Here is a 13,845-nt window from a genome sequence, read left to right as displayed (position 1 = left end):
CTCTAGTTTGCTAGGTCAACGAGCTTTATGTATTTTCTTTCCTTCTTAGTTTTACTTATATTTTTGGTCTCAGTTGTCGACTCTTCTACTCTATTATGTGGGTGTAACTGATACTGAAAATGGAACACAACAATAATTATGATTTTTAAATTTAGTAAGTACTTTTAATCAAACGTCAACACAGTTGCCGTATTAGTACAATTATAAATTTCGAAATCTATTGCCTTTTAATGTAAGAAAATAAATACATGGGATAATCGTGTTTTAGATGATAGTTATACGGAGTTAAAGTTAAAAGGAACAAACTCTATTCCTGTTACAAATCTAAATTAATTTATTTTTTCCCAATACTTTAAATTAAAATATTCTTTGAATATATATTTTTAAAAATTTTTTGTTACTACATCTAATTATTAAGTAATTTTACTTACACTTTTTGTTGCAGTTGTCGAATCTTCCCCACCATTATTTGAACGAAACTGGTACTGAAAAATAAGAAATGTAATATGAAGTGCAACATGTGACATATATGAATATATTTTCTTTATAGAATATAGACGTAATAAATAATAAACAGGAGTTGTCCACCACAAATACATAGTTTGTTTTATTTCAAAAAATCTTTAGTATATTGTGTTGGCAAAACTTCATTTCAAACAAGTAAAAAAGAGCTAAGTTCGTAACCGAAAATTATATACTTTTGCAACTTGAAGGAATCAAAACAAGGATAATACTTTAAGATATAAAACGTCAACCATAGGATCGGAATCTAAGCAATTTAATATAAATATAAAATATGTATATACAAGGTGGTTTCCAAAGTAAACAGAACTTTTTGAAACTAGCGCGACTGGTGCATTAGAATCTGATATCCTTATCGATTGTCCAGTGAGAATTTCATGACATTTAATCGATTGGAAGTGAAGCTATTGCGTTTTAAGTGTCAGTATGTTTGTAAATTTTGTTTTCAAATGGGTAAAACTTTTACCGAAACGTTTCAATTGATGAAACAAGTTTATGGCGAGGATTGCCTATCCCGTAGCAGAGTAAGTGAGTGGTTTCAACATTTTCAAAGTGGTCGTGAGGACATAAATGACGATCAACATGTTGGTCAATCAAAATCCACGTTTTAATCATTAACCCCTCTCCGTAATTCCTTGCAAAAGGTTGTATTCAATAAGAAGGACACTATTTTGAAACCATTTATTCTGTTTTTCTGTTTTTTTTTTTTTATATCCTGTTTACTTTGGAACTCTCTCGTATATATAAAACATAGGCTGACAGACGCATAAGGTTTGTTAGAAAAACGAAAACTGTTATATGTAGTATCTAGGAGTTGGTGTAGTATCGACCAAATTGTATCTATTTTTCTCAATACCACATACTGTTAACATGTCGTATGGTGAAAAACTAATCAAATTGTGTAAAGTCAGTCGGGTGTTCGAAAATTCTGATATTAGTTAAATGGGGGGTAAGTCAAGTAAATTTGGGCGAAATTGTTTTTGAAATAAAGATACACTGTTATGAGGAGGATGGGGTCATGTGTAGAAGTTCACGCAAGTGAGGAAAGTTCTCTGATCGCCATTCACTTGGGAGTGGCCAGAAACGATTCTTTTACATATGACTCAAGCAGCTCACGACTTCCGGTCTTTGACCAAGTATCCTCTGGGTAGCCTAAGAACATCCGTTCGAAGGTGAGCTAAAGTGAGAAGGCGAAACACCCCTGCATAGGGTTGTGCGCTGGGTTTGGGACCCGCCACGTAAAAAGCTCACCCCAATGAAAAACCAACAGCAGCCTCGGATGAGAGACCCCCCTTTTGATGACGACCATGGCAAACGAAAGAAGGACTACGAATTAAGGGCATGCACCTGGAATGTCCGGTCCCTTAATTGGGAAGGTGCCGCTGCCCAGCTGGTTGATGTCCTCGTAAAAACAAAGGCTGACATCACCGCCGTCCAAGAAATGCGATGGACGGGACAAGGACAGAGACGAGTAGGTCCTTGTGACATTTACTACAGTGGCCATATAAAGGAGCGCAAGTTTGGTGTGGGATTCGTGGTGGGAGAGAGACTATCATTCGCTCCGGTGAATGAACGTCTAGCCACAATCCGCATCAAAGCGAGGTTCTTCAACATATCGCTGATCTGCGCCCACGCTCCGACGGATGAGAAGGACGATGTGACCAAAGATGCCTTTTATGAGTGCTTGGAACGCACTTATGAGAGATGCCCCCGCCACGATGTCAAAATCGTGCTTGGCGACTTCAACGCCAGGGTGGGCAAAGAAGGTATCTTTGGCACTACGGTCGGTAAATTCAGCCTCCACGAGGAAACATCCCCAAATGGGTTGAGGCTGATCGACTTCGCCGGGGCCCGAAATATGGTTATCTGTAGTACTAGATTCCAGCACAAAAAAATTCATCAAGCTACCTGGCTGTCTCCGGATCGAAATTGTGATAGACGGAAGACACGTCTCCAGTCGTGCGCTCCGAGGTGTTGCAGCCAAGATTCGCACCCGCCTCTGTGCAGCAAAAAACGCACGCCAACAAACACAAGGAAGGTTCGACGTCGAAAAGCTGCAATCACAACAGACTGCCGAACGATTTTCTACTCGGCTTGCACTCCTGCTCTCTGAGAGCACTCATCAACAACTCGGTATAAGGGAACTGTGGGACGGCATTTCAAACTCCTTACGTACAGCTGCATCCGAAACCCTTGGTTTTCGGAAAGTGCAAAAGAACAACTGGTACGACGAGGAGTGCCGCGCCGCAGCGGAGAGAAAACAGGCTGCCTACCTCGCAACGTTACGATCGACCACAACACGTGCGGGATGGGATAGATACCGAGAATTGAAGAAGGAAGCGAGACGCATCTGCAGACAGAAAAAGAAAGAGGCCGAAATGCGTGAGTATGAAGAGCTTGATAAGCTGGCCGACAGGGGTAATGCGCAAAAATTCTACGAAAAATGCGGCGGCTTACAGAAGGTTTCAAGACCGGAGCATACTCTTGTAGAACCCCCAAAGGTGATCTAGTCACTGATGCCCAGAGTATACTTAAATTATGGAGGGAACACTTCTCCAGCCTGTTGAATGGCAGTGAAGGCACAACACCAGGAGAAGGAGAACCCGATTCCCCAATCGATGACGATGGAGCAGACGTACCATTACCCGACGATGAAGAAGTTCGAATAGCAATTGCCCGCCTGAAGAACAACAAAGCGGCAGGGGCCGACGGATTGCCGGCCGAGCTATTCAAACACGGCGGCGAAGAACTGATAAGGAGCATGCATCAGCTTCTTTGTAAAATATGGTCGGACGAAAGCATGCCCAACTATTGGAATTTAAGTGTGCTATGCCCAATCCATAAAAAAGGAAACCCCACAATCTGCGCCAACTACCGTGGGATTAGCCTCCTCAACATCGCATATAAGGTTCTATCGAGCGTATTGTGTGAAAGATTAAAGCCCACCGTCAACAAACTGATTGGACCTTATCAGTGTGGCTTCAGACCTGGAAAATCAACAACCGACCAGATATTCACCATGCGCCAAATCTTGGAAAAGACCCGTGAAAGGAGAATCGACACACACCACCGTCGATTTCAAAGCTGCTTTCGACAGCACGAAAAGGAGCTGCCTTTATGCCGCGATGTCTGAATTTGGTATCCCCGCAAAACTAATACGGCTGTGTAAACTGACGTTGAGCAACACCAAAAGCTCCGTCAGGATCGGGAAGGACCTCTCCGAGCCGTTCGATACCAAACGAGGTTTCAGACAAGGCGACTCCCTATCGTGCGACTTCTTCAACCTGCTTCTGGAGAAAATAGTACGAGCTGCAGAACTAAACAGAGAAGGTACCATCTTCTATAAGAGTGTACAGCTGCTGGCGTATGCCGACGATATTGATATCATCGGCCTCAACACCCGCGCCGTTAGTTCTGCTTTCTCCAGGCTGGACAAGGAAGCACAGAAAATGGGTCTGGCAGCGAACGAGGGCAAGACGAAATATCTCCTGTCATCAAACAAACAGTCGTCGCACTCGCGACTTGGCTCTCACGTCACTGTTGACAGTCATAACTTTGAAGTCGTAGATAATTTCGTCTATCTTGGAACCAGCGTAAACACCACCAACAATGTCAGCCTTGAAATCCAACGCAGGATAACTCTTGCCAACAGGTGCTACTTCGGACTGAGTAGACAATTGAAAAGTAAAGTCCTCTCTCGACGAACAAAAGCCAAACTCTATAAGTCGCTCATAATTCCCGTCCTGCTATATGGTGCAGAGGCTTGGACGTTGTCAACAAGTGGTGAGTCGACGTTGCGAGTTTTCGAGAGAAAAGTTCTGCGAAAGATTTATGGTACTTTGCGCGTTGGCCACGGCGAATATCGCATTCGATGGAACGATGAGCTGTACGAGATATACGACGACATTGACATAGTTCAGCGAATTAAGAGGAAGACCTCCACTCCGTTGGAAGGACCAGGTGGAGAAGGACCTGGCTACGCTTGGAATATCCAATTGGCGCCACGTAGCGAAAAGGAGAAACGACTGGCGCGCTGTTGTTAACTCGGCTATAATCGCGTAAGCGGTGTCTACGCCAATTAAGAAGAATTGTGCAATATAGTCGGCGTTCCTCAGTCGATATATTTCCAGATTTTGGCTATATTGTTGTCGACTTCGATTCAGAGCATTGCGATATTATTTGCGAAAATAATAATATATTTATATAAATAATGGTTATTTAAATAAAATAGTTTTTTGGTAAGTTAGGAAGTTGCCTGGTATTTCAAAGTTTAAGCTGCACGTGTAAACTGAAGTAATCCGATGTGTTTGCACCCTATTTATAAAATTTTTTAGAACCGTATATGTAAAATCCTTCCTGTTTTTTACCTGGTTGTACTTTACCAACCTTCCAGCTTTGTTTTTTACCTACCCATGAGTTAATTACGGTTGGATAATTATGCTTACAATGTTAATTATTCATAATTATCTGTATTAATAATAATATGAAATCACAAAAATTAGGGATTTATTTATTATATAGTAATTTAATCATATTTTTGCTATATATATACATATATTCTTGTCAAATAAAAAAAATCTTCCATACAAAAAATTATTTTAATTATATATGATATAATTGTCCGATCTGTAAAATTTCCCTAAATACTGTATCATTGAACAATTTTAATGGAAATATTAAGGCGTTAATTACAAAAATGGCATTGTGGAGTTTTTTTATACCTCAGTTATACTTTATACCTACCCATCGAACTATGTTTATTTCCTATCTATGTTATTACCAAGGCTTTGTTTTGTAGCTAACTATCAGTTAATTAGGGTTTTAAAGCAGGATAATTATGTTTAAAAAATTTGTGCTCTATTATTATTAAAATATAATAAAATAAGCGTCTGGAAAAATTTGGATTTCATTATTTTAAAGCAAATTAAAAAAACCTTTATTGCTCCTTATTCTTATGTTACATATTCTAAATATAATTTAGATTTATTTAGAATATATTATTTGTATAATGGTTAATTCTGATAACAATATAAAAATAATGTAGAATGATAATTAGTTCAGTTACACCTGCAAACTATATTACATTGCGGAGAAAATTGGTTTGCTATTTAATGAAAAAAGAAATTCATAATTTTGTGATGATATTTAGCCAAAGTTGCTCATGTATGAACTTGATTTTTATTGGTCAGTTTGCATGGCAGTCCGACCTTAACAATTCTTTTGAAGATTGAAGCGATATCTTGGGCTATAATCTATGCTAAATTTCAAGAAATGTTTCTTGTCACATAAGAGCTTAATTTTGATTGTTCAGTTTGTATGGCAGGTTTTGTTATCCGATCTGCAAAATTTCTTCAATTATTTTAGAATATATCTCGTTAACTGAAAAATTCTCCAAGGCAAGCATTTTACTCCGACCGTTCAGTTTGTATGGAAGCCATATGCTACAGTAATCCGTTGTGAACAATTTTCTCGGAGATTACATTGTTGCCTCAGAAAATAATCTATACCAAATTTTATGAAGATATCACGTCAAATGCGAGAGTTTTCCATACAAAAGCTTGATTCCGATCGTAAAGGATTTCAAAACGATATCGTGAAAACTGAGGGACTAGTTAGTATATATACAGACAGACGGAGAGACAGACTTACTTGGATAAATCGACTGAGCCACATGAGGGACTAGTCGCATATTTACAGATAGGGTCTCCGGCGCTTCCTTCTGAGTGATACAAACTTCGTCGCAAATTTAATATACCCTGTTCAGGGTATAATAAAGATGATAGAAAATCCTGATATTAGCTAGGCAAGTATTACCCCGTAACTTTATTATAAAACTAATAATATAAAAACATCAACATTAATACCACGAAATACGAAAATTTGTATCTATCATTTTAAAGTTCTTAAGTAATATTCAAATTTTACTCCTGTGTGTTTTCGCTTTTCTTCATAAGCATTTTCGTTTTTGTTCATATTGAACACAACAAACCGTGGTCGGGGCCTCTAGTTTGCTAGGTCAACGAGCTTTATGTATTTTCTTTCCTTCTTAGTTTTACTTATATTTTTGGTCTCAGTTGTCGACTCTTCTACTCTATTATGTGGGTGTAACTGATACTGAAAATGGAACACAACAATAATTATGATTTTAGTAAATTTAGTAAGTACTTTTAATCAAACGTCAACACAGTTGCCGTATTAGTACAATTATAAATTTCGAAATCTATTGCCTTTTAATGTAAGAAAATAAATACATGGGATAATCGTGTTTTAGATGATAGTTATACGGAGTTAAAGTTAAAAGGAACAAACTCTATTCCTGTTACAAATCTAAATTAATTTATTTTTTCCCAATACTTTAAATTAAAATATTCTTTGAATATATATTTTTAAAAATTTTTTGTTACTACATCTAATTATTAAGTAATTTTACTTACACTTTTTGTTGCAGTTGTCGAATCTTCCCCACCATTATTTGAACGAAACTGGTACTGAAAAATAAGAAATGTAATATGAAGTGCAACATGTGACATATATGAATATATTTTCTTTATAGAATATAGACGTAATAAATAATAAACAGGAGTTGTCCACCACAAATACATAGTTTGTTTTATTTCAAAAAATCTTTAGTATATTGTGTTGGCAAAACTTCATTTCAAACAAGTAAAAAAGAGCTAAGTTCGTAACCGAAAATTATATACTTTTGCAACTTGAAGGAATCAAAACAAGGATAATACTTTAAGATATAAAACGTCAACCATAGGATCGGAATCTAAGCAATTTAATATAAATATAAAATATGTATATACAAGGTGGTTTCCAAAGTAAACAGAACTTTTTGAAACTAGCGCGACTGGTGCATTAGAATCTGATATCCTTATCGATTGTCCAGTGAGAATTTCATGACATTTAATCGATTGGAAGTGAAGCTATTGCGTTTTAAGTGTCAGTATGTTTGTAAATTTTGTTTTCAAATGGGTAAAACTTTTACCGAAACGTTTCAATTGATGAAACAAGTTTATGGCGAGGATTGCCTATCCCGTAGCAGAGTAAGTGAGTGGTTTCAACATTTTCAAAGTGGTCGTGAGGACATAAATGACGATCAACATGTTGGTCAATCAAAATCCACGTTTTAATCATTAACCCCTCTCCGTAATTCCTTGCAAAAGGTTGTATTCAATAAGAAGGACACTATTTTGAAACCATTTATTCTGTTTTTCTGTTTTTTTTCTCTTTATATCCTTTTTACTTTGGAACTCTCTTGTATATATAACTCATAGGCTGACAGACGCATAAGGTTTGTTAGAAAAACGAAAACTGTTATATGTAGTATCTAGGAGTTGGTGTAGTATCGACCAAATTGTATCTATTTTTCTCAATACCACATACTGTTAACATGTCGTATGGTGAAAAACTAATCATATTGTGTAAAGTCAGTCGGGTGTTCGAAAATTCTGATATTAGTTAAATGGGGCGTAAGTCAAGTAAATTTGGGCGAAATTGTTTTTGAAATAAAGATACACTGTTATGAGGAGGATGGGGTCATGTGTAGAAGTTCACGCAAGTGAGGAAAGTTCTCTGATCGCCATTCACTTGGGAGTGGCCAGAAACGATTCTTTTACATATGACTCAAGCAGCTCACGACTTCCGGTCTTTGACCAAGTATCCTCTGGGTAGCCTAAGAACATCCGTTCGAAGGTGAGCTAAAGTGAGAAGGCGAAACACCCCTGCATAGGGTTGTGCGCTGGGTTTGGGACCCGCCACGTAAAAAGCTCACCCCAATGAAAAACCAACAGCAGCCTCGGATGAGAGACCCCCCTTTTGATGACGACCATGGCAAACGAAAGAAGGACTACGAATTAAGGGCATGCACCTGGAATGTCCGGTCCCTTAATTGGGAAGGTGCCGCTGCCCAGCTGGTTGATGTCCTCGTAAAAACAAAGGCTGACATCACCGCCGTCCAAGAAATGCGATGGACGGGACAAGGACAGAGACGAGTAGGTCCTTGTGACATTTACTACAGTGGCCATATAAAGGAGCGCAAGTTTGGTGTGGGATTCGTGGTGGGAGAGAGACTATCATTCGCTCCGGTGAATGAACGTCTAGCCACAATCCGCATCAAAGCGAGGTTTTTCAACATATCGCTGATCTGCGCCCACGCTCCGACGGATGAGAAGGACGATGTGACCAAAGATGCCTTTTATGAGTGCTTGGAACGCACTTATGAGAGATGCCCCCGCCACGATGTCAAAATCGTGCTTGGCGACTTCAACGCCAGGGTGGGCAAAGAAGGTATCTTTGGCACTACGGTCGGTAAATAAACCACTATTTTGTTGCAGCCAAGATTCGCACCCGCCTCTGTGCAGCAAAAAACGCACGCCAACAAACACAAGGAAGGTTCGACGTCGAAAAGCTGCAATCACAACAGACTGCCGAACGATTTTCTACTCGGCTTGCACTCCTGCTCTCTGAGAGCACTCATCAACAACTCGGTATAAGGGAACTGTGGGACGGCATTTCAAACTCCTTACGTACAGCTGCATCCGAAACCCTTGGTTTTCGGAAAGTGCAAAAGAACAACTGGTACGACGAGGAGTGCCGCGCCGCAGCGGAGAGAAAACAGGCTGCCTACCTCGCAACGTTACGATCGACCACAACACGTGCGGGATGGGATAGATACCGAGAATTGAAGAAGGAAGCGAGACGCATCTGCAGACAGAAAAAGAAAGAGGCCGAAATGCGTGAGTATGAAGAGCTTGATAAGCTGGCCGACAGGGGTAATGCGCAAAAATTCTACGAAAAATGCGGCGGCTTACAGAAGGTTTCAAGACCGGAGCATACTCTTGTAGAACCCCCAAAGGTGATCTAGTCACTGATGCCCAGAGTATACTTAAATTATGGAGGGAACACTTCTCCAGCCTGCTGAATGGCAGTGAAGGCACAACACCAGGAGAAGGAGAACCCGATTCCCCAATCGATGACGATGGAGCAGACGTACCATTACCCGACGATGAAGAAGTTCGAATAGCAATTGCCCGCCTGAAGAACAACAAAGCGGCAGGGGCCGACGGATTGCCGGCCGAGCTATTCAAACACGGCGGCGAAGAACTGATAAGGAGCATGCATCAGCTTCTTTGTAAAATATGGTCGGACGAAAGCATGCCCAACTATTGGAATTTAAGTGTGCTATGCCCAATCCATAAAAAAGGAGACCCCACAATCTGCGCCAACTACCGTGGGATTAGCCTCCTCAACATCGCATATAAGGTTCTATCGAGCGTATTGTGTGAAAGATTAAAGCCCACCGTCAACAAACTGATTGGACCTTATCAGTGTGGCTTCAGACCTGGAAAATCAACAACCGACCAGATATTCACCATGCGCCAAATCTTGGAAAAGACCCGTGAAAGGAGAATCGACACACACCACCGTCGATTTCAAAGCTGCTTTCGACAGCACGAAAAGGAGCTGCCTTTATGCCGCGATGTCTGAATTTGGTATCCCCGCAAAACTAATACGGCTGTGTAAACTGACGTTGAGCAACACCAAAAGCTCCGTCAGGATCGGGAAGGACCTCTCCGAGCCGTTCGATACCAAACGAGGTTTCAGACAAGGCGACTCCCTATCGTGCGACTTCTTCAACCTGCTTCTGGAGAAAATAGTACGAGCTGCAGAACTAAACAGAGAAGGTACCATCTTCTATAAGAGTGTACAGCTGCTGGCGTATGCCGACGATATTGATATCATCGGCCTCAACACCCGCGCCGTTAATTCTGCTTTCTCCAGGCTGGACAAGGAAGCACAGAAAATGGGTCTGGCAGCGAACGAGGGCAAGACGAAATATCTCCTGTCATCAAACAAACAGTCGTCGCACTCGCGACTTGGCTCTCACGTCACTGTTGACAGTCATAACTTTGAAGTCGTAGATAATTTCGTCTATCTTGGAACCAGCGTAAACACCACCAACAATGTCAGCCTTGAAATCCAACGCAGGATAACTCTTGCCAACAGGTGCTACTTCGGACTGAGTAGACAATTGAAAAGTAAAGTCCTCTCTCGACGAACAAAAGCCAAACTCTATAAGTCGCTCATAATTCCCGTCCTGCTATATGGTGCAGAGGCTTGGACGTTGTCAACAAGTGGTGAGTCGACGTTGCGAGTTTTCGAGAGAAAAGTTCTGCGAAAGATTTATGGTCCTTTGCGCGTTGGCCACGGCGAATATCGCATTCGATGGAACGATGAGCTGTACGAGATATACGACGACATTGACATAGTTCAGCGAATTAAGAGGAAGACCTCCACTCCGTTGGAAGGACCAAGTGGAGAAGGACCTGGCTACGCTTGGAATATCCAATTGGCGCCACGTAGCGAAAAGGAGAAACGACTGGCGCGCTGTTGTTAACTCGGCTATAATCGCGTAAGCGGTGTCTACGCCAATTAAGAAGAATTGTGCAATATAGTCGGCGTTCCTCAGTCGATATATTTCCAGATTTTGGCTATATTGTTGTCGACTTCGATTCAGAGCATTGCGATATTATTTGCGAAAATAATAATATATTTATATAAATAATGGTTATTTAAATAAAATAGTTTTTTGGTAAGTTAGGAAGTTGCCTGGTATTTCAAAGTTTAAGCTGCACGTGTAAACTGAAGTAATCCGATGTGTTTGCACCCTATTTATAAAATTTTTTAGAACCGTATATGTAAAATCCTTCCTGTTTTTTACCTGGTTGTACTTTACCAACCTTCCAGCTTTGTTTTTTACCTACCCATGAGTTAATTACGGTTGGATAATTATGCTTACAATGTTAATTATTCATAATTATTAGTATTAATATTAATAAATAATAACATATGTGGAAAAATTAGGGATTTATTTATTATATGAGTAATTTAATCATATTTTTGCTACTTATCTTACGTGCCATATACATATATTCTTGTCAAATAAAAAAAATCTTCCATACAAAAAATTATTTTAATTATATATGATATAATTGTCCGATCTGTAAAATTTCCCTAAATACTGTATCATTGAACAATTTTAATGGAAATATTAAGGCGTTAATTACAAAAATGGCATTGTGGAGTTTTTTTATACCTCAGTTATACTTTATACCTACCCATCGAACTATGTTTATTTCCTATCTATGTTATTACCAAGGTTTTGTTTTGTACCTAACTATCAGTTAATTAGGGTTTTAAAGCAGGATAATTATGTTTAAAAAATTTGTGCTCTATTATTATTAATATATAATAAAATAAGCGTCTGGAAAAATTTGGATTTCATTATTTTAAAGCAAATTAAAAAAACCTTTTTTGCTCCTTATTCTTATGTTACATATTCTAAATATAATTTAGATTTATTTAGAATATATTATTTGTATAATGGTTAATTCTGATAACAATATAAAAATAATGTAGAATGATAATTAGTTCAGTTACACCTGCAAACTATATTACATTGCGGAGAAAATTGGTTTGCTATTTAATGAAAAAAGAAATTCATAATTTTGTGATGATATTTAGCCAAAGTTGCTCATGTATGAACTTGATTTTTATTGGTCAGTTTGCATGGCAGTCCGACCTTAACAATTCTTTTGAAGATTGAAGCGATATCTTGGGCTATAATCTATGCTAAATTTCAAGAAATGTTTCTTGTCACATAAGAGCTTAATTTTGATTGTTCAGTTTGTATGGCAGGTTTTGTTATCCGATCTGCAAAATTTCTTCAATTATTTTAGAATATATCTCGTTAACTGAAAAATTCTCCAAGGCAAGCATTTTACTCCGACCGTTCAGTTTGTATGGAAGCCATATGCTACAGTAATCCGTTGTGAACAATTTTCTCGGAGATTACATTGTTGCCTCAGAAAATAATCTATACCAAATTTTGTGAAGATATCACGTCAAATGCGAGAGTTTTCCATACAAAAGCTTGATTCCGATCGTAAAGGATTTCAAAACGATATCGTGAAAACTGAGGGACTAGTTAGTATATATACAGACAGACGGAGAGACAGACTTACTTGGATAAATCGACTGAGCCACATGAGGGACTAGTCGCATATTTACAGATAGGGTCTCCGGCGCTTCCTTCTGAGTGATACAAACTTCGTCGCAAACTTAATATACCCTGTTCAGGGTATAATAAAGATGATAGAAAATCGTGATATTAGCTAGGCAAGTATTACCCCGTAACTTTATTATAAAACTAATAATATAAAAACATCAACATTAATACCACGAAATACGAAAATTTGTATCTATCATTTTAAAGTTCTTAAGTAATATTCAAATTTTACTCCTGTGTGTTTTCGCTTTTCTTCATAAGCATTTTCGTTTTTGTTCATATTGAACACAACAAACCGTGGTCGGGGCCTCTAGTTTGCTAGGTCAACGAGCTTTATGTATTTTCTTTCCTTCTTAGTTTTACTTATATTTTTGGTCTCAGTTGTCGACTCTTCTACTCTATTATGTGGGTGTAACTGATATTGAAAATGGAACACAACAATAATTATGATTTTAGTAAATTTAGTAAGTACTTTTAATCAAACGTCAACACAGTTGCCGTATTAGTACAATTATAAATTTCGAAATCTATTGCCTTTTAATGTAAGAAAATAAATACATGGGATAATCGTGTTTTAGATGATAGTTATACGGAGTTAAAGTTAAAAGGAACAAACTCTATTCCTGTTACAAATCTAAATTAATTTATTTTTTTTCCCAATACTTTAAATTAAAATATTCTTTGAATATATATTTTTAAAAATTTTTTGTTACTACATCTAATTATTAAGTAATTTTACTTACACTTTTTGTTGCAGTTGTCGAATCTTCCCCACCATTATTTGAACGAAACTGGTACTGAAAAATAAGAAATGTAATATGAAGTGCAACATGTGACATATATGAATATATTTTCTTTATAGAATATAGACGTAATAAATAATAAACAGGAGTTGTCCACCACAAATACATAGTTTGTTTTATTTCAAAAAATCTTTAGTATATTGTGTTGGCAAAACTTCATTTCAAACAAGTAAAAAAGAGCTAAGTTCGTAACCGAAAATTATATACTTTTGCAACTTGAAGGAATCAAAACAAGGATAATACTTTAAGATATAAAACGTCAACCATAGGATCGGAATCTAAGCAATTTAATATAAATATAAAATATGTATATACAAGGTGGTTTCCAAAGTAAACAGAACTTTTTGAAACTAGCGCGACTGGTGCATTAGAATCTGATATCCTTATCGATTGTCCAGTGAGAATTTCATGACATTTAATCGATTGGAAGTGAAGCTATTGCGTTTT

The 13,845-nt window shown here is 38.1% G+C and overlaps 1 long non-coding RNA gene across 1 annotated transcript; it reads right to left on the bottom strand.

The window, feature by feature from the left end:
• Positions 1-431: 431 nt before the first annotated feature.
• On the bottom strand, positions 432-13,396 carry LOC126766404 (uncharacterized). Its single transcript, XR_007668862.1, has 3 exons — positions 13,339-13,396; positions 6,957-7,010; positions 432-485 (listed from the first exon to the last, which is right to left on the bottom strand). It is a non-coding gene; the product is annotated as an uncharacterized LOC126766404 (long non-coding RNA).
• Between the last annotated feature and the right edge of the window lie 449 nt (positions 13,397-13,845).

Source organism: Bactrocera neohumeralis, unplaced genomic scaffold, assembly GCF_024586455.1.
Source record: "Bactrocera neohumeralis isolate Rockhampton unplaced genomic scaffold, APGP_CSIRO_Bneo_wtdbg2-racon-allhic-juicebox.fasta_v2 ctg1010, whole genome shotgun sequence".
In the NCBI taxonomy this organism is placed as follows: domain Eukaryota; kingdom Metazoa; phylum Arthropoda; class Insecta; order Diptera; family Tephritidae; genus Bactrocera; species Bactrocera neohumeralis.
Note: the sequence above shows the minus strand (reverse complement) of the source record. Positions and strands in the feature narration are given on the sequence as shown.